Raw genomic sequence first — 20,950 nt, forward strand, 5'->3', positions numbered from 1 at the left:
CAAATTGCTTCTCGCACCAAACCCTTTGTTAAGAATCCCATTGTGACGTTTGACCCAGCTCTCACCCAGGATTCTCATGTCAGGTTTCTTGTTGGCTCTTCTTTCTTTCATCTCAGGAGCATTAAACGTCGGTTTAATTAACCAACATTTTTAGTGTACAGCGCCTTGTTTGGTTGTAATGCCTTGTGAATGCGCTTTATAAATAAAATGGGATTGGATTGAAGCATTGCTAAACTTAGTCCATTTCTATCATGCTCTGAACTTGAGATGGTTTTCCCAACCTTCATCTCCTCATGCTTAGGCTACTGCAACTCGCTTTTCACTTGTCTTAGCAAAACCTTCCTGATCAGTTTACAGGTGGTTCAGAATGCCTGTGCTCGTCTTCTGACCAAATGGTCAAAAGACACCCACATCAGATATTGGCAGGTATTATGGTTTTAGTGATGTTGTCTGGATGCAGTTGTTGCATTAACGGGCAGCAGTGGCTCAGTAGGTAGGGTAGGTTGATGACCTTTGGGCACATAAAGATCGTGTATGATTTAAAATTACGAGCCCCAGTGGCCTAATGGATAAGGCACTGGCCTCCTAAGCCAGGGATTGTGGGTTCAAGTCCCATCTGGGGTGGCTTATACCTGTTATAGTGATGTTTTCTGCCTCACGTTGTTTCATGAAGCAAACGTTTTGCGTACTTTTTATCACGTCACCTCATTGATAGATATGATGACTTTTGGCCATATCGAAATCCTTTATTGACACAAGTTTGTAGCCCCAGTGGCCTAATGGATAAGGCACTGGCCTTCTAAGCCAGGGATTGTGGGTTCGAGTCCCACCTGGGGTGGTATAATGCTCAACAAAACCACTCTCAAACACATCTACAAAATCTCTAGAGTCTTCTGACTTCCTTCAACACTACAGGGACACGTAAGATGGTTATCAATTGTTCAATCGTTGTGCCCCAGAGCAAGTAGTTCACTAAGTGTGTTTTGACGCCATCAGCAGTATTTTCTCCTGCTTCACCTACTGCCTACATTCACTCTGATGGAGATGGTGAAAACATCCAGTCTTTCTTTGTGGACAAAGTCATTAAGGTGAGATCTTCCATCTGTCCTTCAGCGCTATCTCAGCCTCTTCCGACTCCTACCCTTCCCCTCATCCTAAGCATCTTTGTCCCTGTTTCTTCACCTGAGCCATCCAAACTAGTTTACATTATGAAGACTTCTGCACGCCCCCTCGACATCTTACCCTCTTCTTTTTTTAAAAACACTTTTCTGTCTATCTGTCCCAGTGTGGTCTCTCTGGTTTCTGGTCAGGTCCCTGCTTATTTCAAGAAAGCTGTAATCCAACCGCTTCTTATAAAAACGAGTCCTGCTCCATCTCTCAAAAGCAGCTTCAGAGAAATCTCTAAGCTTCCGTTCATCTCCACGATCTCGGAAAAGGCTGTGGCTAAACACCTCACAGCTGCTCTTGATGAACGCAACATCTACAGTAGTTTCCAGTAAGGTTTTATTTTATATCCCATTCTACTGAAACAGCTCTTCTTAGTTCTCTAATGACCTTCTGACATACAGATATGCAGGGGACTGTTCTAGTCTGGTTCTGCTGGACCTAACTGCAGTCTTTGACACTGTTGATTATCATCTGCTACTGGATAAGCTGAGAGACTGGGAAGGCCTGTCAGAAACTGTTCGAGAGTGGTTCTCTTATCTGTCTGAGCGTTCCTTCTCTGTAGCCATCGCCAAGTTTTGGTCCTCCAGAACCTCTCTCACCAAAAGATGTCTCACAGGGTTGTGTTCTGAGGCCTGTGATTTTCAGGCTCTATCTGTTTTCTCTTAAACACATCCTGAGGTTTTTTTTAAAGGAATATTCTACCGTCTTTATGCAGATGACATCCGACGGTACATCTCCTTTAAGCCCCATGAGATGTCTAAGCTGCAGCTGTTACTACACACCTGCTCAGACTCTATTAGAACCTGGATGGCTGGGAACTTTCTACAGCAGAATGACGATAAGACGAAGATCCTCATCTGTGCCGCAGACAAGCTGGTTCCCGAAGTCACAGCCTCTCTAGATCAAATTGCTTCTCGCACCAAACCCTTTGTTAAGAATCCCATTGTGACGTTTGACCCAGCTCTCACCCAGGATTCTCATGTCAGGTTTCTTGTTGGCTCTTCTTTCTTTCATCTCAGGAGCATTAAACGCCGGTTTAATTAACCAACATTTTTAGTGTACAGCACCTTGTTTGGTTGTAATGCCTTGTGAATGCGCTTTATAAATAAAATGGGATTGGATTGAAGCATTGCTAAACTTAGTCCATTTCTATCATGCTCTGAACTTGAGATGGTTTTCCCAACCTTCATCTCCTCATGCTTAGGCTACTGCAACTCGCTTTTCACTTGTCTTAGCAAAACCTTCCTGATCAGTTTACAGGTGGTTCAGAATGCCTGTGCTCGTCTTCTGACCAAATGGTCAAAAGACACCCACATCAGATATTGGCAGGTATTATGGTTTTAGTGATGTTGTCTGGATGCAGTTGTTGCATTAACGGGCAGCAGTGGCTCAGTAGGTAGGGTAGGTTGATGACCTTTGGGCACATAAAGATCGTGTATGATTTAAAATTACGAGCCCCAGTGGCCTAATGGATAAGGCACTGGCCTCCTAAGCCAGGGATTGTGGGTTCAAGTCCCATCTGGGGTGGCATATACCTGTTATAGTGATGTTTTCTGCCTCACGTTGTTTCATGAAGCAAACGTTTTGCGTACTTTTTATCACGTCACCTCATTGATAGATATGATTACTTTTGGCCATATCAAAATCCTTTATTGACACAAGTTTGTAGCCCCAGTGGCCTAATGGATAAGGCACTGGCCTTCTAAGCCAGGGATTGTGGGTTCGAGTCCCACCTGGGGTGGTATAATGCTCAACAAAACCACTCTCAAACACATCTATAAAATCTCTAGAGTCTTCTGACTTCCTTCAACACTACAGGGACATGCAAGATGGTTATCAATTGTTCAATCGTTGTGCCCCAGAGCAAGTAGTTCACTAAGTGTGTTTTGACGCCATCAGCAGTATTTTCTCCTGCTTCACCTACTGCCTACATCCACTCTGATGGAGATGGTGAAAACATCCAGTCTTTCTTTGTGGACAAAGTCATTAAGGTGAGATCTTCCATCTGTCCTTCAGCGCTATCTCAGCCTCTTCCGACTCCTACCCTTCCCCTCATCCTAAGCATCTTTGTCCCTGTTTCTTCACCTGAGCCATCCAAACTAGTTTACATTATGAAGACTTCTGCACGCCCCCTCGACATCTTACCCTCTTCTTTTTTTAAAAACACTTTTCTGTCTATCTGTCCCAGTGTGGTCTCTCTGGTTTCTGGTCAGGTCCCTGCTTATTTCAAGAAAGCTGTAATCCAACCGCTTCTTATAAAAACGAGTCCTGCTCCGTCTCTCAAAAGCAGCTTCAGAGAAATCTCTAAGCTTCCGTTCATCTCCACGATCTCGGAAAAGGCTGTGGCTAAACACCTCACAGCTGCTCTTGATGAACGCAACATCTAGAGTAGTTTCCAGTAAGGTTTTATTTTATATCCCATTCTACTGAAACAGCTCTTCTTAGTTCTCTAATGACCTTCTGACATACAGACATGCAGGGGACTGTTCTAGTCTGGTTCTGCTGGACCTAACTGCAGTCTTTGACACTGTTGATTATCATCTGCTACTGGATAAGCTGAGAGACTGGGAAGGCCTGTCAGAAACTGTTCGAGAGTGGTTCTCTTATCTGTCTGAGCGTTCCTTCTCTGTAGCCATCGCCAAGTTTTGGTCCTCCAGAACCTCTCTCCCCAAAAGATGTCTCACAGGGTTGTGTTCTGAGGCCTGTGATTTTCAGGCTCTATCTGTTGTCTCTTAAACACATCCTGAGGTTTTTTTTAAAGGAATATTCTACCGTCTTTATGCAGATGACATCCGACGGTACATCTCCTTTAAGCCCCATGAGATGTCTAAGCTGCAGCTGTTACTACACACCTGCTCAGACTCTATTAGAACCTGGATGGCTGGGAACTTTCTACAGCAGAATGACGATAAGACGAAGATCCTCATCTGTGCCGCAGACAAGCTGGTTCCCGAAGTCACAGCCTCTCTAGATCAAATTGCTTCTCGCACCAAACCCTTTGTTAAGAATCCCATTGTGACGTTTGACCCAGCTCTCACCCAGGATTCTCATGTCAGGTTTCTTGTTGGCTCTTCTTTCTTTCATCTCAGGAGCATTAAACGCCGGTTTAATTAACCAACATTTTTAGTGTACAGCACCTTGTTTGGTTGTAATGCCTTGTGAATGCGCTTTATAAATAAAATGGGATTGGATTGAAGCATTGCTAAACTTAGTCCATTTCTATCATGCTCTGAACTTGAGATGGTTTTCCCAACCTTCATCTCCTCATGCTTAGGCTACTGCAACTCGCTTTTCACTTGTCTTAGCAAAACCTTCCTGATCAGTTTACAGGTGGTTCAGAATGCCTGTGCTCGTCTTCTGACCAAATGGTCAAAAGACACCCACATCAGATATTGGCAGGTATTATGGTTTTAGTGATGTTGTCTGGATGCAGTTGTTGCATTAACGGGCAGCAGTGGCTCAGTAGGTAGGGTAGGTTGATGACCTTTGGGCACATAAAGATCGTGTATGATTTAAAATTATGAGCCCCAGTGGCCTAATGGATAAGGCACTGGCCTCCTAAGCCAGGGATTGTGGGTTCAAGTCCCATCTGGGGTGGCATATACCTGTTATAGTGGTGTTTTCTGCCTCACGTTGTTTCATGAAGCAAACGTTTTGCGTACTATTTATCACGTCACCTCATTGATAGATATGATTACTTTTGGCCATATCAAAATCCTTTATTGACACAAGTTTGTAGCCCCAGTGGCCTAATGGATAAGGCACTGGCCTTCTAAGCCAGGGATTGTGGGTTTGAGTCCCACCTGGGGTGGTATAATGCTCAACAAAACCACTCTCAAACACATCTATAAAATCTCTAGAGTCTTCTGACTTCCTTCAACACTACAGGGACACGCAAGATGGTTATCAATTGTTCAATCGTTGTGCCCCAGAGCAAGTAGTTCACTAAGTGTGTTTTGACACCATCAGCAGTATTTTCTCCTGCTTCACCTACTGCCTACATCCACTCTGATGGAGATGGTGAAAACATCCAGTCTTTCTTTGTGGACAAAGTCATTAAGGTGAGATCTTCCATCTGTCCTTCAGCGCTATCTCAGCCTCTTCCGACTCCTACCCTTCCCCTCATCCTAAGCATCTTTGTCCCTGTTTCTTCACCTGAGCCATCCAAACTAGTTTACATTATGAAGACTTCTGCACGCCCCCTCGACATCTTACCCTCTTCTTTTTTTAAAAACACTTTTCTGTCTATCTGTCCCAGTGTGGTCTCTCTGGTTTCTGGTCAGGTCCCTGCTTATTTCAAGAAAGCTGTAATCCAACCGCTTCTTATAAAAACGAGTCCTGCTCCATCTCTCAAAAGCAGCTTCAGAGAAATCTCTAAGCTTCCGTTCATCTCCACGATCTCGGAAAAGGCTGTGGCTAAACACCTCACAGCTGCTCTTGATGAACGCAACATCTACAGTAGTTTCCAGTAAGGTTTTATTTTATATCCCATTCTACTGAAACAGCTCTTCTTAGTTCTCTAATGACCTTCTGACATACAGACATGCAGGGGACTGTTCTAGTCTGGTTCTGCTGGACCTAACTGCAGTCTTTGACACTGTTGATTATCATCTGCTACTGGATAAGCTGAGAGACTGGGAAGGCCTGTCAGAAACTGTTCGAGAGTGGTTCTCTTATCTGTCTGAGCGTTCCTTCTCTGTAGCCATCGCCAAGTTTTGGTCCTCCAGAACCTCTCTCACCAAAAGATGTCTCACAGGGTTGTGTTCTGAGGCCTGTGATTTTCAGGCTCTATCTGTTGTCTCTTAAACACATCCTGAGGTTTTTTTTAAAGGAATATTCTACCGTCTTTATGCAGATGACATCCGACGGTACATCTCCTTTAAGCCCCATGAGATGTCTAAGCTGCAGCTGTTACTACACACCTGCTCAGACTCTATTAGAACCTGGATGGCTGGGAACTTTCTACAGCAGAATGACGATAAGACGAAGATCCTCATCTGTGCCGCAGACAAGCTGGTTCCCGAAGTCACAGCCTCTCTAGATCAAATTGCTTCTCGCACCAAACCCTTTGTTAAGAATCCCATTGTGACGTTTGACCCAGCTCTCACCCAGGATTCTCATGTCAGGTTTCTTGTTGGCTCTTCTTTCTTTCATCTCAGGAGCATTAAACGCCGGTTTAATTAACCAACATTTTTAGTGTACAGCACCTTGTTTGGTTGTAATGCCTTGTGAATGCGCTTTATAAATAAAATGGGATTGGATTGAAGCATTGCTAAACTTAGTCCATTTCTATCATGCTCTGAACTTGAGATGGTTTTCCCAACCTTCATCTCCTCATGCTTAGGCTACTGCAACTCGCTTTTCACTTGTCTTAGCAAAACCTTCCTGATCAGTTTACAGGTGGTTCAGAATGCCTGTGCTCGGCTTCTGACCAAATGGTCAAAAGACACCCACATCAGATATTGGCAGGTATTATGGTTTTAGTGATGTTGTCTGGATGCAGTTGTTGCATTAACGGGCAGCAGTGGCTCAGTAGGTAGGGTAGGTTGATGACCTTTGGGCACATAAAGATCGTGTATGATTTAAAATTACGAGCCCCAGTGGCCTAATGGATAAGGCACTGGCCTCCTAAGCCAGGGATTGTGGGTTCAAGTCCCATCTGGGGTGGCATATACCTGTTATAGTGATGTTTTCTGCCTCACGTTGTTTCATGAAGCAAACGTTTTGCGTACTTTTTATCACGTCACCTCATTGATAGATATGATTACTTTTGGCCATATCAAAATCCTTTATTGACACAAGTTTGTAGCCCCAGTGGCCTAATGGATAAGGCACTGGCCTTCTAAGCCAGGGATTGTGGGTTCGAGTCCCACCTGGGGTGGTATAATGCTCAACAAAACCACTCTCAAACACATCTATAAAATCTCTAGAGTCTTCTGACTTCCTTCAACACTACAGGGACACGCAAGATGGTTATCAATTGTTCAATCGTTGTGCCCCAGAGCAAGTAGTTCACTAAGTGTGTTTTGACGCCATCAGCAGTATTTTCTCCTGCTTCACCTACTGCCTACATCCACTCTGATGGAGATGGTGAAAACATCCAGTCTTTCTTTGTGGACAAAGTCATTAAGGTGAGATCTTCCATCTGTCCTTCAGCGCTATCTCAGCCTCTTCCGACTCCTACCCTTCCCCTCATCCTAAGCATCTTTGTCCCTGTTTCTTCACCTGAGCCATCCAAACTAGTTTACATTATGAAGACTTCTGCACGCCCCCTCGACATCTTACCCTCTTCTTTTTTTAAAAACACTTTTCTGTCTATCTGTCCCAGTGTGGTCTCTCTGGTTTCTGGTCAGGTCCCTGCTTATTTCAAGAAAGCTGTAATCCAACCGCTTCTTATAAAAACGAGTCCTGCTCCGTCTCTCAAAAGCAGCTTCAGAGAAATCTCTAAGCTTCCGTTCATCTCCACGATCTCGGAAAAGGCTGTGGCTAAACACCTCACAGCTGCTCTTGATGAACGCAACATCTAGAGTAGTTTCCAGTAAGGTTTTATTTTATATCCCATTCTACTGAAACAGCTCTTCTTAGTTCTCTAATGACCTTCTGACATACAGACATGCAGGGGACTGTTCTAGTCTGGTTCTGCTGGACCTAACTGCAGTCTTTGACACTGTTGATTATCATCTGCTACTGGATAAGCTGAGAGACTGGGAAGGCCTGTCAGAAACTGTTCGAGAGTGGTTCTCTTATCTGTCTGAGCGTTCCTTCTCTGTAGCCATCGCCAAGTTTTGGTCCTCCAGAACCTCTCTCCCCAAAAGATGTCTCACAGGGTTGTGTTCTGAGGCCTGTGATTTTCAGGCTCTATCTGTTATCTCTTAAACACATCCTGAGGTTTTTTTTAAAGGAATATTCTACCGTCTTTATGCAGATGACATCCGACGGTACATCTCCTTTAAGCCCCATGAGATGTCTAAGCTGCAGCTGTTACTACACACCTGCTCAGACTCTATTAGAACCTGGATGGCTGGGAACTTTCTACAGCAGAATGACGATAAGACGAAGATCCTCATCTGTGCCGCAGACAAGCTGGTTCCCGAAGTCACAGCCTCTCTAGATCAAATTGCTTCTCGCACCAAACCCTTTGTTAAGAATCCCATTGTGACGTTTGACCCAGCTCTCACCCAGGATTCTCATGTCAGGTTTCTTGTTGGCTCTTCTTTCTTTCATCTCAGGAGCATTAAACGCCGGTTTAATTAACCAACATTTTTAGTGTACAGCACCTTGTTTGGTTGTAATGCCTTGTGAATGCGCTTTATAAATAAAATGGGATTGGATTGAAGCATTGCTAAACTTAGTCCATTTCTATCATGCTCTGAACTTGAGATGGTTTTCCCAACCTTCATCTCCTCATGCTTAGGCTACTGCAACTCGCTTTTCACTTGTCTTAGCAAAACCTTCCTGATCAGTTTACAGGTGGTTCAGAATGCCTGTGCTCGGCTTCTGACCAAATGGTCAAAAGACACCCACATCAGATATTGGCAGGTATTATGGTTTTAGTGATGTTGTCTGGATGCAGTTGTTGCATTAACGGGCAGCAGTGGCTCAGTAGGTAGGGTAGGTTGATGACCTTTGGGCACATAAAGATCGTGTATGATTTCAAATTACGAGTCCCAGTGGCCTAATGGATAAGGCACTGGCCTCCTAAGCCAGGGATTGTGGGTTCAAGTCCCATCTGGGGTGGCATATACCTGTTATAGTGGTGTTTTCTGCCTCACGTTGTTTCATGAAGCAAACGTTTTGCGTACTTTTTATCACGTCACCTCATTGATAGATATGATTACTTTTGGCCATATCAAAATCCTTTATTGACACAAGTTTGTAGCCCCAGTGGCCTAATGGATAAGGCACTGGCCTTCTAAGCCAGGGATTGTGGGTTCGAGTCCCACCTGGGGTGGTATAATGCTCAACAAAACCACTCTCAAACACATCAATAAAATCTCTAGAGTCTTCTGACTTCCTTCAACACTACAGGGACACGCAAGATGGTTATCAATTGTTCAATCGTTGTGCCCCAGAGCAAGTAGTTCACTAAGTGTGTTTTGACACCATCAGCAGTATTTTCTCCTGCTTCACCTACTGCCTACATCCACTCTGATGGAGATGGTGAAAACATCCAGTCTTTCTTTGTGGACAAAGTCATTAAGGTGAGATCTTCCATCTGTCCTTCAGCGCTATCTCAGCCTCTTCCGACTCCTACCCTTCCCCTCATCCTAAGCATCTTTGTCCCTGTTTCTTCACCTGAGCCATCCAAACTAGTTTACATTATGAAGACTTCTGCACGCCCCCTCGACATCTTACCCTCTTCTTTTTTTAAAAACACTTTTCTGTCTATCTGTCCCAGTGTGGTCTCTCTGGTTTCTGGTCAGGTCCCTGCTTATTTCAAGAAAGCTGTAATCCAACCGCTTCTTATAAAAATGAGTCCTGCTCCATCTCTCAAAAGCAGCTTCAGAGAAATCTCTAAGCTTCCGTTCATCTCCACGATCTCGGAAAAGGCTGTGGCTAAACACCTCACAGCTGCTCTTGATGAACGCAACATCTACAGTAGTTTCCAGTAAGGTTTTATTTTATATCCCATTCTACTGAAACAGCTCTTCTTAGTTCTCTAATGACCTTCTGACATACAGACATGCAGGGGACTGTTCTAGTCTGGTTCTGCTGGACCTAACTGCAGTCTTTGACACTGTTGATTATCATCTGCTACTGGATAAGCTGAGAGACTGGGAAGGCCTGTCAGAAACTGTTCGAGAGTGGTTCTCTTATCTGTCTGAGCGTTCCTTCTCTGTAGCCATCGCCAAGTTTTGGTCCTCCAGAACCTCTCTCACCAAAAGATGTCTCACAGGGTTGTGTTCTGAGGCCTGTGATTTTCAGGCTCTATCTGTTGTCTCTTAAACACATCCTGAGGTTTTTTTTAAAGGAATATTCTACCGTCTTTATGCAGATGACATCCGACGGTACATCTCCTTTAAGCCCCATGAGATGTCTAAGCTGCAGCTGTTACTACACACCTGCTCAGACTCTATTAGAACCTGGATGGCTGGGAACTTTCTACAGCAGAATGACGATAAGACGAAGATCCTCATCTGTGCCGCAGACAAGCTGGTTCCCGAAGTCACAGCCTCTCTAGATCAAATTGCTTCTCGCACCAAACCCTTTGTTAAGAATCCCATTGTGACGTTTGACCCAGCTCTCACCCAGGATTCTCATGTCAGGTTTCTTGTTGGCTCTTCTTTCTTTCATCTCAGGAGCATTAAACGCCGGTTTAATTAACCAACATTTTTAGTGTACAGCACCTTGTTTGGTTGTAATGCCTTGTGAATGCGCTTTATAAATAAAATGGGATTGGATTGAAGCATTGCTAAACTTAGTCCATTTCTATCATGCTCTGAACTTGAGATGGTTTTCCCAACCTTCATCTCCTCATGCTTAGGCTACTGCAACTCGCTTTTCACTTGTCTTAGCAAAACCTTCCTGATCAGTTTACAGGTGGTTCAGAATGCCTGTGCTCGTCTTCTGACCAAATGGTCAAAAGACACCCACATCAGATATTGGCAGGTATTATGGTTTTAGTGATGTTGTCTGGATGCAGTTGTTGCATTAACGGGCAGCAGTGGCTGAGTAGTTAGGGTAGGTTGATGACCTTTGGGCACATAAAGATCGTGTATGATTTAAAATTACGAGCCCCAGTGGCCTAATGGATAAGGCACTGGCCTCCTAAGCCAGGGATTGTGGGTTCAAGTCCCATCTGGGGTGGCATATACCTGTTATAGTGATGTTTTCTGCCTCACGTTGTTTCATGAAGCAAACGTTTTGCGTACTTTTTATCACGTCACCTCATTGATAGATATGATTACTTTTGGCCATATCAAAATCCTTTATTGACACAAGTTTGTAGCCCCAGTGGCCTAATGGATAAGGCACTGGCCTTCTAAGCCAGGGATTGTGGGTTCGAGTCCCACCTGGGGTGGTATAATGCTCAACAAAACCACTCTCAAACACATCTATAAAATCTCTAGAGTCTTCTGACTTCCTTCAACACTATAGGGACACGCAAGATGGTTATCAATTGTTCAATCGTTGTGCCCCAGAGCAAGTAGTTCACTAAGTGTGTTTTGACGCCATCAGCAGTATTTTCTCCTGCTTCACCTACTGCCTACATCCACTCTGATGGAGATGGTGAAAACATCCAGTCTTTCTTTGTGGACAAAGTCATTAAGGTGAGATCTTCCATCTGTCCTTCAGCGCTATCTCAGCCTCTTCCGACTCCTACCCTTCCCCTCATCCTAAGCATCTTTGTCCCTGTTTCTTCACCTGAGCCATCCAAACTAGTTTACATTATGAAGACTTCTGCACGCCCCCTCGACATCTTACCCTCTTCTTTTTTTAAAAACACTTTTCTGTCTATCTGTCCCAGTGTGGTCTCTCTGGTTTCTGGTCAGGTCCCTGCTTATTTCAAGAAAGCTGTAATCCAACCGCTTCTTATAAAAACGAGTCCTGCTCCATCTCTCAAAAGCAGCTTCAGAGAAATCTCTAAGCTTCCGTTCATCTCCACGATCTCGGAAAAGGCTGTGGCTAAACACCTCACAGCTGCTCTTGATGAACGCAACATCTAGAGTAGTTTCCAGTAAGGTTTTATTTTATATCCCATTCTACTGAAACAGCTCTTCTTAGTTCTCTAATGACCTTCTGACATACAGACATAAAGGGGACTGTTCTAGTCTGGTTCTGCTGGACCTAACTGCAGTCTTTGACACTGTTGATTATCATCTGCTACTGGATAAGCTGAGAGACTGGGAAGGCCTGTCAGAAACTGTTCGAGAGTGGTTCTCTTATCTGTCTGAGCGTTCCTTCTCTGTAGCCATCGCCAAGTTTTGGTCCTCCAGAACCTCTCTCCCCAAAAGATGTCTCACAGGGTTGTGTTCTGAGGCCTGTGATTTTCAGGCTCTATCTGTTGTCTCTTAAACACATCCTGAGGTTTTTTTTAAAGGAATATTCTACCGTTTTTATGCAGATGACATCCGACGGTACATCTCCTTTAAGCCCCATGAGATGTCTAAGCTGCAGCTGTTACTACACACCTGCTCAGACTCTATTAGAACCTGGATGGCTGGGAACTTTCTACAGCAGAATGACGATAAGACGAAGATCCTCATCTGTGCCGCAGACAAGCTGGTTCCCGAAGTCACAGCCTCTCTAGATCAAATTGCTTCTCGCACCAAACCCTTTGTTAAGAATCCCATTGTGACGTTTGACCCAGCTCTCACCCAGGATTCTCATGTCAGGTTTCTTGTTGGCTCTTCTTTCTTTCATCTCAGGAGCATTAAACGCCGGTTTAATTAACCAACATTTTTAGTGTACAGCACCTTGTTTGGTTGTAATGCCTTGTGAATGCGCTTTATAAATAAAATGGGATTGGATTGAAGCATTGCTAAACTTAGTCCATTTCTATCATGCTCTGAACTTGAGATGGTTTTCCCAACCTTCATCTCCTCATGCTTAGGCTACTGCAACTCGCTTTTCACTTGTCTTAGCAAAACCTTCCTGATCAGTTTACAGGTGGTTCAGAATGCCTGTGCTCGGCTTCTGACCAAATGGTCAAAAGACACCCACATCAGATATTGGCAGGTATTATGGTTTTAGTGATGTTGTCTGGATGCAGTTGTTGCATTAACGGGCAGCAGTGGCTCAGTAGGTAGGGTAGGTTGATGACCTTTGGGCACATAAAGATCGTGTATGATTTAAAATTACGAGCCCCAGTGGCCTAATGGATAAGGCACTGGCCTCCTAAGCCAGGGATTGTGGGTTCAAGTCCCATCTGGGGTGGCATATACCTGTTATAGTGGTGTTTTCTGCCTCACGTTGTTTCATGAAGCAAACGTTTTGCGTACTTTTTATCACGTCACCTCATTGATAGATATGATTACTTTTGGCCATATCAAAATCCTTTATTGACACAAGTTTGTAGCCCCAGTGGCCTAATGGATAAGGCACTGGCCTTCTAAGCCAGGGATTGTGGGTTCGAGTCCCACCTGGGGTGGTATAATGCTCAACAAAACCACTCTCAAACACATCTATAAAATCTCTAGAGTCTTCTGACTTCCTTCAACACTACAGGGACACGCAAGATGGTTATCAATTGTTCAATCGTTGTGCCCCAGAGCAAGTAGTTCACTAAGTGTGTTTTGACACCATCAGCAGTATTTTCTCCTGCTTCACCTACTGCCTACATCCACTCTGATGGAGATGGTGAAAACATCCAGTCTTTCTTTGTGGACAAAGTCATTAAGGTGAGATCTTCCATCTGTCCTTCAGCGCTATCTCAGCCTCTTCCGACTCCTACCCTTCCCCTCATCCTAAGCATCTTTGTCCCTGTTTCTTCACCTGAGCCATCCAAACTAGTTTACATTATGAAGACTTCTGCACGCCCCCTCGACATCTTACCCTCTTCTTTTTTTAAAAACACTTTTCTGTCTATCTGTCCCAGTGTGGTCTCTCTGGTTTCTGGTCAGGTCCCTGCTTATTTCAAGAAAGCTGTAATCCAACCGCTTCTTATAAAAATGAGTCCTGCTCCATCTCTCAAAAGCAGCTTCAGAGAAATCTCTAAGCTTCCGTTCATCTCCACGATCTCGGAAAAGGCTGTGGCTAAACACCTCACAGCTGCTCTTGATGAACGCAACATCTACAGTAGTTTCCAGTAAGGTTTTATTTTATATCCCATTCTACTGAAACAGCTCTTCTTAGTTCTCTAATGACCTTCTGACATACAGACATGCAGGGGACTGTTCTAGTCTGGTTCTGCTGGACCTAACTGCAGTCTTTGACACTGTTGATTATCATCTGCTACTGGATAAGCTGAGAGACTGGGAAGGCCTGTCAGAAACTGTTCGAGAGTGGTTCTCTTATCTGTCTGAGCGTTCCTTCTCTGTAGCCATCGCCAAGTTTTGGTCCTCCAGAACCTCTCTCACCAAAAGATGTCTCACAGGGTTGTGTTCTGAGGCCTGTGATTTTCAGGCTCTATCTGTTGTCTCTTAAACACATCCTGAGGTTTTTTTTAAAGGAATATTCTACCGTCTTTATGCAGATGACATCCGACGGTACATCTCCTTTAAGCCCCATGAGATGTCTAAGCTGCAGCTGTTACTACACACCTGCTCAGACTCTATTAGAACCTGGATGGCTGGGAACTTTCTACAGCAGAATGACGATAAGACGAAGATCCTCATCTGTGCCGCAGACAAGCTGGTTCCCGAAGTCACAGCCTCTCTAGATCAAATTGCTTCTCGCACCAAACCCTTTGTTAAGAATCCCATTGTGACGTTTGACCCAGCTCTCACCCAGGATTCTCATGTCAGGTTTCTTGTTGGCTCTTCTTTCTTTCATCTCAGGAGCATTAAACGCCGGTTTAATTAACCAACATTTTTAGTGTACAGCACCTTGTTTGGTTGTAATGCCTTGTGAATGCGCTTTATAAATAAAATGGGATTGGATTGAAGCATTGCTAAACTTAGTCCATTTCTATCATGCTCTGAACTTGAGATGGTTTTCCCAACCTTCATCTCCTCATGCTTAGGCTACTGCAACTCGCTTTTCACTTGTCTTAGCAAAACCTTCCTGATCAGTTTACAGGTGGTTCAGAATGCCTGTGCTCGGCTTCTGACCAAATGGTCAAAAGACACCCACATCAGATATTGGCAGGTATTATGGTTTTAGTGATGTTGTCTGGATGCAGTTGTTGCATTAACGGGCAGCAGTGGCTCAGTAGGTAGGGTAGGTTGATGACCTTTGGGCACATAAAGATCGTGTATGATTTAAAATTACGAGCCCCAGTGGCCTAATGGATAAGGCACTGGCCTCCTAAGCCAGGGATTGTGGGTTCAAGTCCCATCTGGGGTGGTATATACCTGTTATAGTGATGTTTTCTGCCTCACGTTGTTTCATGAAGCAAACGTTTTGCGTACTTTTTATCACGTCACCTCATTGATAGATATGATGACTTTTGGCCATATCGAAATCCTTTATTGACACAAGTTTGTAGCCCCAGTGGCCTAATGGATAAGGCACTGGCCTTCTAAGCCAGGGATTGTGGGTTCGAGTCCCACCTGGGGTGGTATAATGCTCAACAAAACCACTCTCAAACACATCTATAAAATCTCTAGAGCCTTCTGACTTCCTTCAACACTACAGGGACACGCAAGATGGTTATCAATTGTTCAATCATTGTGCCCCAGAGCAAGTAGTTCACTAAGTGTGTTTTGACGCCATCAGCAGTATTTTCTCCTGCTTCACCTACTGCCTACATCCACTCTGATGGAGATGGTGAAAACATCCAGTCTTTCTTTGTGGACAAAGTCATTAAGGTGAGATCTTCCATCTGTCCTTCAGCGCTATCTCAGCCTCTTCCGACTCCTACCCTTCCCCTCATCCTAAGCATCTTTGTCCCTGTTTCTTCACCTGAGCCATCCAAACTAGTTTACATTATGAAGACTTCTGCACGCCCCCTCGACATCTTACCCTCTTCTTTTTTTAAAAACACTTTTCTGTCTATCTGTCCCAGTGTGGTCTCTCTGGTTTCTGGTCAGGTCCCTGCTTAATTCAAGAAAGCTGTAATCCAACCGCTTCTTATAAAAACGAGTCCTGCTCCATCTCTCAAAAGCAGCTTCAGAGAAATCTCTAAGCTTCCGTTCATCTCCACGATCTCGGAAAAGGCTGTGGCTAAACACCTCACAGCTGCTCTTGATGAACGCAACATCTACAGTAGTTTCCAGTAAGGTTTTATTTTATATCCCATTCTACTGAAACAGCTCTTCTTAGTTCTCTAATGACCTTCTGACTTACAGACATGCAGGGGACTGTTCTAGTCTGGTTCTGCTGGACCTAACTGCAGTCTTTGACACTGTTGATTATCATCTGCTACTGGATAAGCTGAGAGACTGGGAAGGCCTGTCAGAAACTGTTCGAGAGTGGTTCTCTTATCTGTCTGAGCGTTCCTTCTCTGTAGCCATCGCCAAGTTTTGGTCCTCCAGAACCTCTCTCACCAAAAGATGTCTCACAGGGTTGTGTTCTGAGGCCTGTGATTTTCAGGCTCTATCTGTTGTCTCTTAAACGCATCCTGAGGTTTTTTTTAAAGGAATATTCTACCGTCTTTATGCAGATGACATCCGACGGTACATCTCCTTTAAGCCCCATGAGATGTCTAAGCTGCAGCTGTTACTACACACCTGCTCAGACTCTATTAGAACCTGGATGGCTGGGAACTTTCTACAGCAGAATGACGATAAGACGAAGATCCTCATCTGTGCCGCAGACAAGCTGGTTCCCAAAGTCACAGCCTCTCTAGATCAAATTGCTTCTCGCACCAAACCCTTTGTTAAGAATCCCATTGTGACGTTTGACCCAGCTTTCACCCAGGATTCTCATGTCAGGTTTCTTGTTGGCTCTTCTTTCTTTCATCTCAGGAGCATTAAACGCCGGTTTAATTAACCAACATTTTTAGTGTAAAGCGCCTTGTTTGGTTGTAATGCCTTGTGAATGCGCTTTATAAATAAAATGGGATTGGATTGAAGCATTGCTAAACTTAGTCCATTTCTATCATGCTCTGAACTTGAGATGGTTTTCCCAACCTTCATCTCCTCATGCTTAGGCTACTGCAACTCGCTTTTCACTTGTCTTAGCAAAACCTTCCTGATCAGTTTACAGGTGGTTCAGAATGCCTGTGCTCGTCTTCTGACCAAATGGTCAAAAGACACCCACATCAGATATTGGCAGGTATTATGGTTTTAGTGATGTTGTCTGGATGCAGTTGTTGCATTAACGGGCAGCAGTGGCTCAGTAGGTAGGGTAGGTTGATGACCTTTGGGCACATAAAGATCGTGTATGATTTAAAATTACGAGCCCCAGTGGCCTAATGGATAAGGCACTGGCCTCCTAAGCCAGGGATAGTGGGTTCAAGTCCCATCTGGGGTGGCATATACCTGTTATAGTGATGTTTTCTGCCTCACGTTGTTTCATGAAGCAAACGTTTTGCGTACTTTTTATCACGTCACCTCATTGATAGATATGATGACTTTTGGCCATATCGAAATCCTTTGTTGACACAAGTTTGTAGCCCCAGTGGCCTAATGGATAAGGCACTGGCCTTCTAAGCCAGGGATTGTGGGTTCGAGTCCCACCTGGGGTGGTATAATGCTCAACAAAACCACTCTCAAACACATCTATAAAATCTCTAGAGCCTTCTGACTTCCTTCAACACTACAGGGACACGCAAGATGGTTATCAATTGTTCAATCGTTGTGCCCCAGAGCAAGTAGTTCACTAAGTGTGTTTTGACGCCATCAGCAGTATTTTCTCCTGCTTCACCTACTGCCTACATCCACTCTGATGGAGATGGTGAAAACATCCAGTCTTTCTTTGTGGACAAAGTCATTAAGGTGAGATCTTCCTTCTGTCCTTCAGCGCTATCTCAGCCTCTTCCGACTACTACCCTTCCCCTCATCCTAAGCATCTTTGTCCCTGTTTCTTCACCTGAGCCATCCAAACTAGTTTACATTATGAAGACTTCTGCACGCCCCCTCGACATCTTACCCTCTTCTTTTTTTAAAAACACTTTTCTGTCTATCTGTCCCAGTGTGGTCTCTCTGGTTTCTGGTCAGGTCCCTGCTTATTTCAAGAAAGCTGTAATCCAACCGCTTCTTATAAAAACGAGTCCTGCTCCATCTCTCAAAAGCAGCTTCAGAGAAATCTCTAAGCTTCCGTTCATCTCCACGATCTCGGAAAAGGCTGTGGCTAAACACCTCACAGCTGCTCTTGATGAACGCAACATCTACAGTAGTTTCCAGTAAGGTTTTATTTTATATCCCATTCTACTGAAACAGCTCTTCTTAGTTCTCTAATGACCTTCTGACATACAGACATGCAGGGGACTGTTCTAGTCTGGTTCTGCTGGACCTAACTGCAGTCTTTGACACTGTTGATTATCATCTGCTACTGGATAAGCTGAGAGACTGGGAAGGCCTGTCAGAAACTGTTCGAGAGTGGTTCTCTTATCTGTCTGAGCGTTCCTTCTCTGTAGCCATCGCCAAGTTTTGGTCCTCCAGAACCTCTCTCACCAAAAGATGTCTCACAGGGTTGTGTTCTGAGGCCTGTGATTTTCAGGCTCTATCTGTTGTCTCTTAAACACATCCTGAGGTTTTTTTTAAAGGAATATTCTACCGTCTTTATGCAGATGACATCCGACGGTACATCTCCTTTAAGCCCCATGAGATGTCTAAGCTGCAGCTGTTACTACACACCTGCTCAGACTCTATTAGAACCTGGATGGCTGGGAACTTTCTACAGCAGAATGACGATAAGACGAAGATCCTCATCTGTGCCGCAGACAAGCTGGTTCCCGAAGTCACAGCCTCTCTAGATCAAATTGCTTCTCGCACCAAACCCTTTGTTAAGAATCCGATTGTGACGTTTGACCCAGCTCTCACCCAGGATTCTCATGTCAGGTTTCTTGTTGGCTCTTCTTTCTTTCATCTCAGGAGCATTAAACGCCGGTTTAATTAACCAACATTTTTAGTGTACAGCACCTTGTTTGGTTGTAATGCCTTGTGAATGCGCTTTATAAATAAAATGGGATTGGATTGAAGCATTGCTAAACTTAGTCCATTTCTATCATGCTCTGAACTTGAGATGGTTTTCCCAACCTTCATCTCCTCATGCTTAGGCTACTGCAACTCGCTTTTCACTTGTCTTAGCAAAACCTTCCTGATCAGTTTACAGGTGGTTCAGAATGCCTGTGCTCGGCTTCTGACCAAATGGTCAAAAGACACCCACATCAGATATTGGCAGGTATTATGGTTTTAGTGATGTTGTCTGGATGCAGTTGTTGCATTAACGGGCAGCAGTGGCTCAGTAGGTAGGGTAGGTTGATGACCTTTGGGCATATAAAGATCGTGTATGATTTAAAATTACGAGCCCCAGTGGCCTAATGGATAAGGCACTGGCCTCCTAAGCCAGGGATTGTGGGTTCAAGTCCCATCTGGGGTGGCATATACCTGTTATAGTGATGTTTTCTGCCTCACGTTGTTTCATGAAGCAAACGTTTTGCGTACTTTTTATCACGTCACCTCATTGATAGATATGATTACTTTTGGCCATATCAAAATCCTTTATTGACACAAGTTTGTAGCCCCAGTGGCCTAATGGATAAGGCACTGGCCTTCTAAGCCAGGGATTGTGGGTTCGAGTCCCACCTGGGGTGGTATAATGCTCAACAAAACCACTCTCAAACACATCTATAAAATCTCTAGAGTCTTCTGACTTCCTTCAACACTACAGGGACACGCAAGATGGTTATCAATTGTTCAATCGTTGTGCCCCAGAGCAAGTAGTTCACTAAGTGTGTTTTGACGCCATCAGCAGTATTTTCTCCTGCTTCACCTACTGCCTACATCCACTCTGATGGAGATGGTGAAAACATCCAGTCTTTCTTTGTGGACAAAGTCATTAAGGTGAGATCTTCCATCTGTCCTTCAGCGCTATCTCAGCCTCTTCCGACTCCTACCCTTCCCCTCATCCTAAGCATCTTTGTCCCTGTTTCTTCACCTGAGCCATCCAAACTAGTTTACATTATGAAGACTTCTGCACGCCCCCTCGACATCTTACCCTCTTCTTTTTTTAAAAACACTTTTCTGTCTATCTGTCCCAGTGTGGTCTCTCTGGTTTCTGGTCAGGTCCCTGCTTATTTCAAGAAAGCTGTAATCCAACCGCTTCTTATAAAAACGAGTCCTGCTCCATCTCTCAAAAGCAGCTTCAGAGAAATCTCTAAGCTTCCGTTCATCTCCACGATCTCGGAAAAGGCTGTGGCTAAACACCTCACAGCTGCTCTTGATGAACGCAACATCTACAGTAGTTTCCAGTAAGGTTTTATTTTATATCCCATTCTACTGAAACAGCTCTTCTTAGTTCTCTAATGACCTTCTGACATACAGACATGCAGGGGACTGTTCTAGTCTGGTTCTGCTGGACCTAACTGCAGTCTTTGACACTGTTGATTATCATCTGCTACTGGATAAGCTGAGAGACTGGGAAGGCCTGTCAGAAACTGTTCGAGAGTGGTTCTCTTATCTGTCTGAGCGTTCCTTCTCTGTAGCCATCGCCAAGTTTTGGTCCTCCAGAACCTCTCTCCCCAAAAGATGTCTCACAGGGTTGTGTTCTGAGGCCTGTTATTTTCAGGCTCTATCTGTTGTCTCTTAAACACATCCTGAGGTTTTTTTTAAAGGAATATTCTACCGTCTTTATGCAGATGACATCCGACGGTACATCTCCTTTAAGCCCCATGAGATGTCTAAGCTGCAGCTGTTACTACACACCTGCTCAGACTCTATTAGAACCTGGATGGCTGGGAACTTTCTACAGCAGAATGACGATAAGACGAAGATCCTCATCTGTGCCGCAGACAAGCTGGTTCCCAAAGTCACAGCCTCTCTAGATCAAATTGCTTCTCGCACCAAACCCTTTGTTAAGAATCCCATTGTGACGTTTGACCCAGCTCTCACCCAGGATTCTCATGTCAGGTTTCTTGTTGGCTCTTCTTTCTTTCATCTCAGGAGCATTAAACGCCGGTTTAATTAACCAACATTTTTAGTGTACAGCACCTTGTTTGGTTGTAATGCCTTGTGAATGTGCTTTATAAATAAAATGGGATTGGATTGAAGCATTGCTAAACTTAGTCCATTTCTAT

General features: G+C 44.3%; 1 protein-coding gene and 20 non-coding genes across 23 annotated transcripts in view; 20 read left to right on the forward strand and 1 right to left on the reverse strand.

Annotated features, from left to right (window-relative positions):
- The window catches only part of atp7b (ATPase copper transporting beta), a 272,095-nt gene that overhangs the window by 90,029 nt on the left and 161,116 nt on the right, over positions 1-20,950 (reverse strand). The gene's annotated exons all lie outside the window — the stretch shown is intronic.
- trnar-ccu (transfer RNA arginine (anticodon CCU)) lies at positions 552-624 on the forward strand. The gene has a single exon. It is a non-coding gene; the product is annotated as a tRNA-Arg (tRNA).
- On the forward strand, positions 766-838 carry trnar-ucu (transfer RNA arginine (anticodon UCU)). The gene has a single exon. It is a non-coding gene; the product is annotated as a tRNA-Arg (tRNA).
- On the forward strand, positions 2,622-2,694 carry trnar-ccu (transfer RNA arginine (anticodon CCU)). Its single transcript has one exon. It is a non-coding gene; the product is annotated as a tRNA-Arg (tRNA).
- trnar-ucu (transfer RNA arginine (anticodon UCU)) lies at positions 2,836-2,908 on the forward strand. Its single transcript has one exon. It is a non-coding gene; the product is annotated as a tRNA-Arg (tRNA).
- Positions 4,692-4,764, forward strand: trnar-ccu (transfer RNA arginine (anticodon CCU)). The gene has a single exon. It is a non-coding gene; the product is annotated as a tRNA-Arg (tRNA).
- On the forward strand, positions 4,906-4,978 carry trnar-ucu (transfer RNA arginine (anticodon UCU)). Its single transcript has one exon. It is a non-coding gene; the product is annotated as a tRNA-Arg (tRNA).
- On the forward strand, positions 6,762-6,834 carry trnar-ccu (transfer RNA arginine (anticodon CCU)). Its single transcript has one exon. It is a non-coding gene; the product is annotated as a tRNA-Arg (tRNA).
- Positions 6,976-7,048, forward strand: trnar-ucu (transfer RNA arginine (anticodon UCU)). Its single transcript has one exon. It is a non-coding gene; the product is annotated as a tRNA-Arg (tRNA).
- trnar-ccu (transfer RNA arginine (anticodon CCU)) lies at positions 8,832-8,904 on the forward strand. Its single transcript has one exon. It is a non-coding gene; the product is annotated as a tRNA-Arg (tRNA).
- On the forward strand, positions 9,046-9,118 carry trnar-ucu (transfer RNA arginine (anticodon UCU)). The gene has a single exon. It is a non-coding gene; the product is annotated as a tRNA-Arg (tRNA).
- On the forward strand, positions 10,902-10,974 carry trnar-ccu (transfer RNA arginine (anticodon CCU)). The gene has a single exon. It is a non-coding gene; the product is annotated as a tRNA-Arg (tRNA).
- On the forward strand, positions 11,116-11,188 carry trnar-ucu (transfer RNA arginine (anticodon UCU)). Its single transcript has one exon. It is a non-coding gene; the product is annotated as a tRNA-Arg (tRNA).
- Positions 12,972-13,044, forward strand: trnar-ccu (transfer RNA arginine (anticodon CCU)). The gene has a single exon. It is a non-coding gene; the product is annotated as a tRNA-Arg (tRNA).
- trnar-ucu (transfer RNA arginine (anticodon UCU)) lies at positions 13,186-13,258 on the forward strand. The gene has a single exon. It is a non-coding gene; the product is annotated as a tRNA-Arg (tRNA).
- On the forward strand, positions 15,042-15,114 carry trnar-ccu (transfer RNA arginine (anticodon CCU)). The gene has a single exon. It is a non-coding gene; the product is annotated as a tRNA-Arg (tRNA).
- trnar-ucu (transfer RNA arginine (anticodon UCU)) lies at positions 15,256-15,328 on the forward strand. Its single transcript has one exon. It is a non-coding gene; the product is annotated as a tRNA-Arg (tRNA).
- Positions 17,112-17,184, forward strand: trnar-ccu (transfer RNA arginine (anticodon CCU)). The gene has a single exon. It is a non-coding gene; the product is annotated as a tRNA-Arg (tRNA).
- On the forward strand, positions 17,326-17,398 carry trnar-ucu (transfer RNA arginine (anticodon UCU)). The gene has a single exon. It is a non-coding gene; the product is annotated as a tRNA-Arg (tRNA).
- trnar-ccu (transfer RNA arginine (anticodon CCU)) lies at positions 19,182-19,254 on the forward strand. Its single transcript has one exon. It is a non-coding gene; the product is annotated as a tRNA-Arg (tRNA).
- trnar-ucu (transfer RNA arginine (anticodon UCU)) lies at positions 19,396-19,468 on the forward strand. The gene has a single exon. It is a non-coding gene; the product is annotated as a tRNA-Arg (tRNA).

This window comes from Nothobranchius furzeri, chromosome 1, assembly GCF_043380555.1.
Source record: "Nothobranchius furzeri strain GRZ-AD chromosome 1, NfurGRZ-RIMD1, whole genome shotgun sequence".
In the NCBI taxonomy this organism is placed as follows: Eukaryota; Metazoa; Chordata; class Actinopteri; order Cyprinodontiformes; family Nothobranchiidae; genus Nothobranchius; species Nothobranchius furzeri.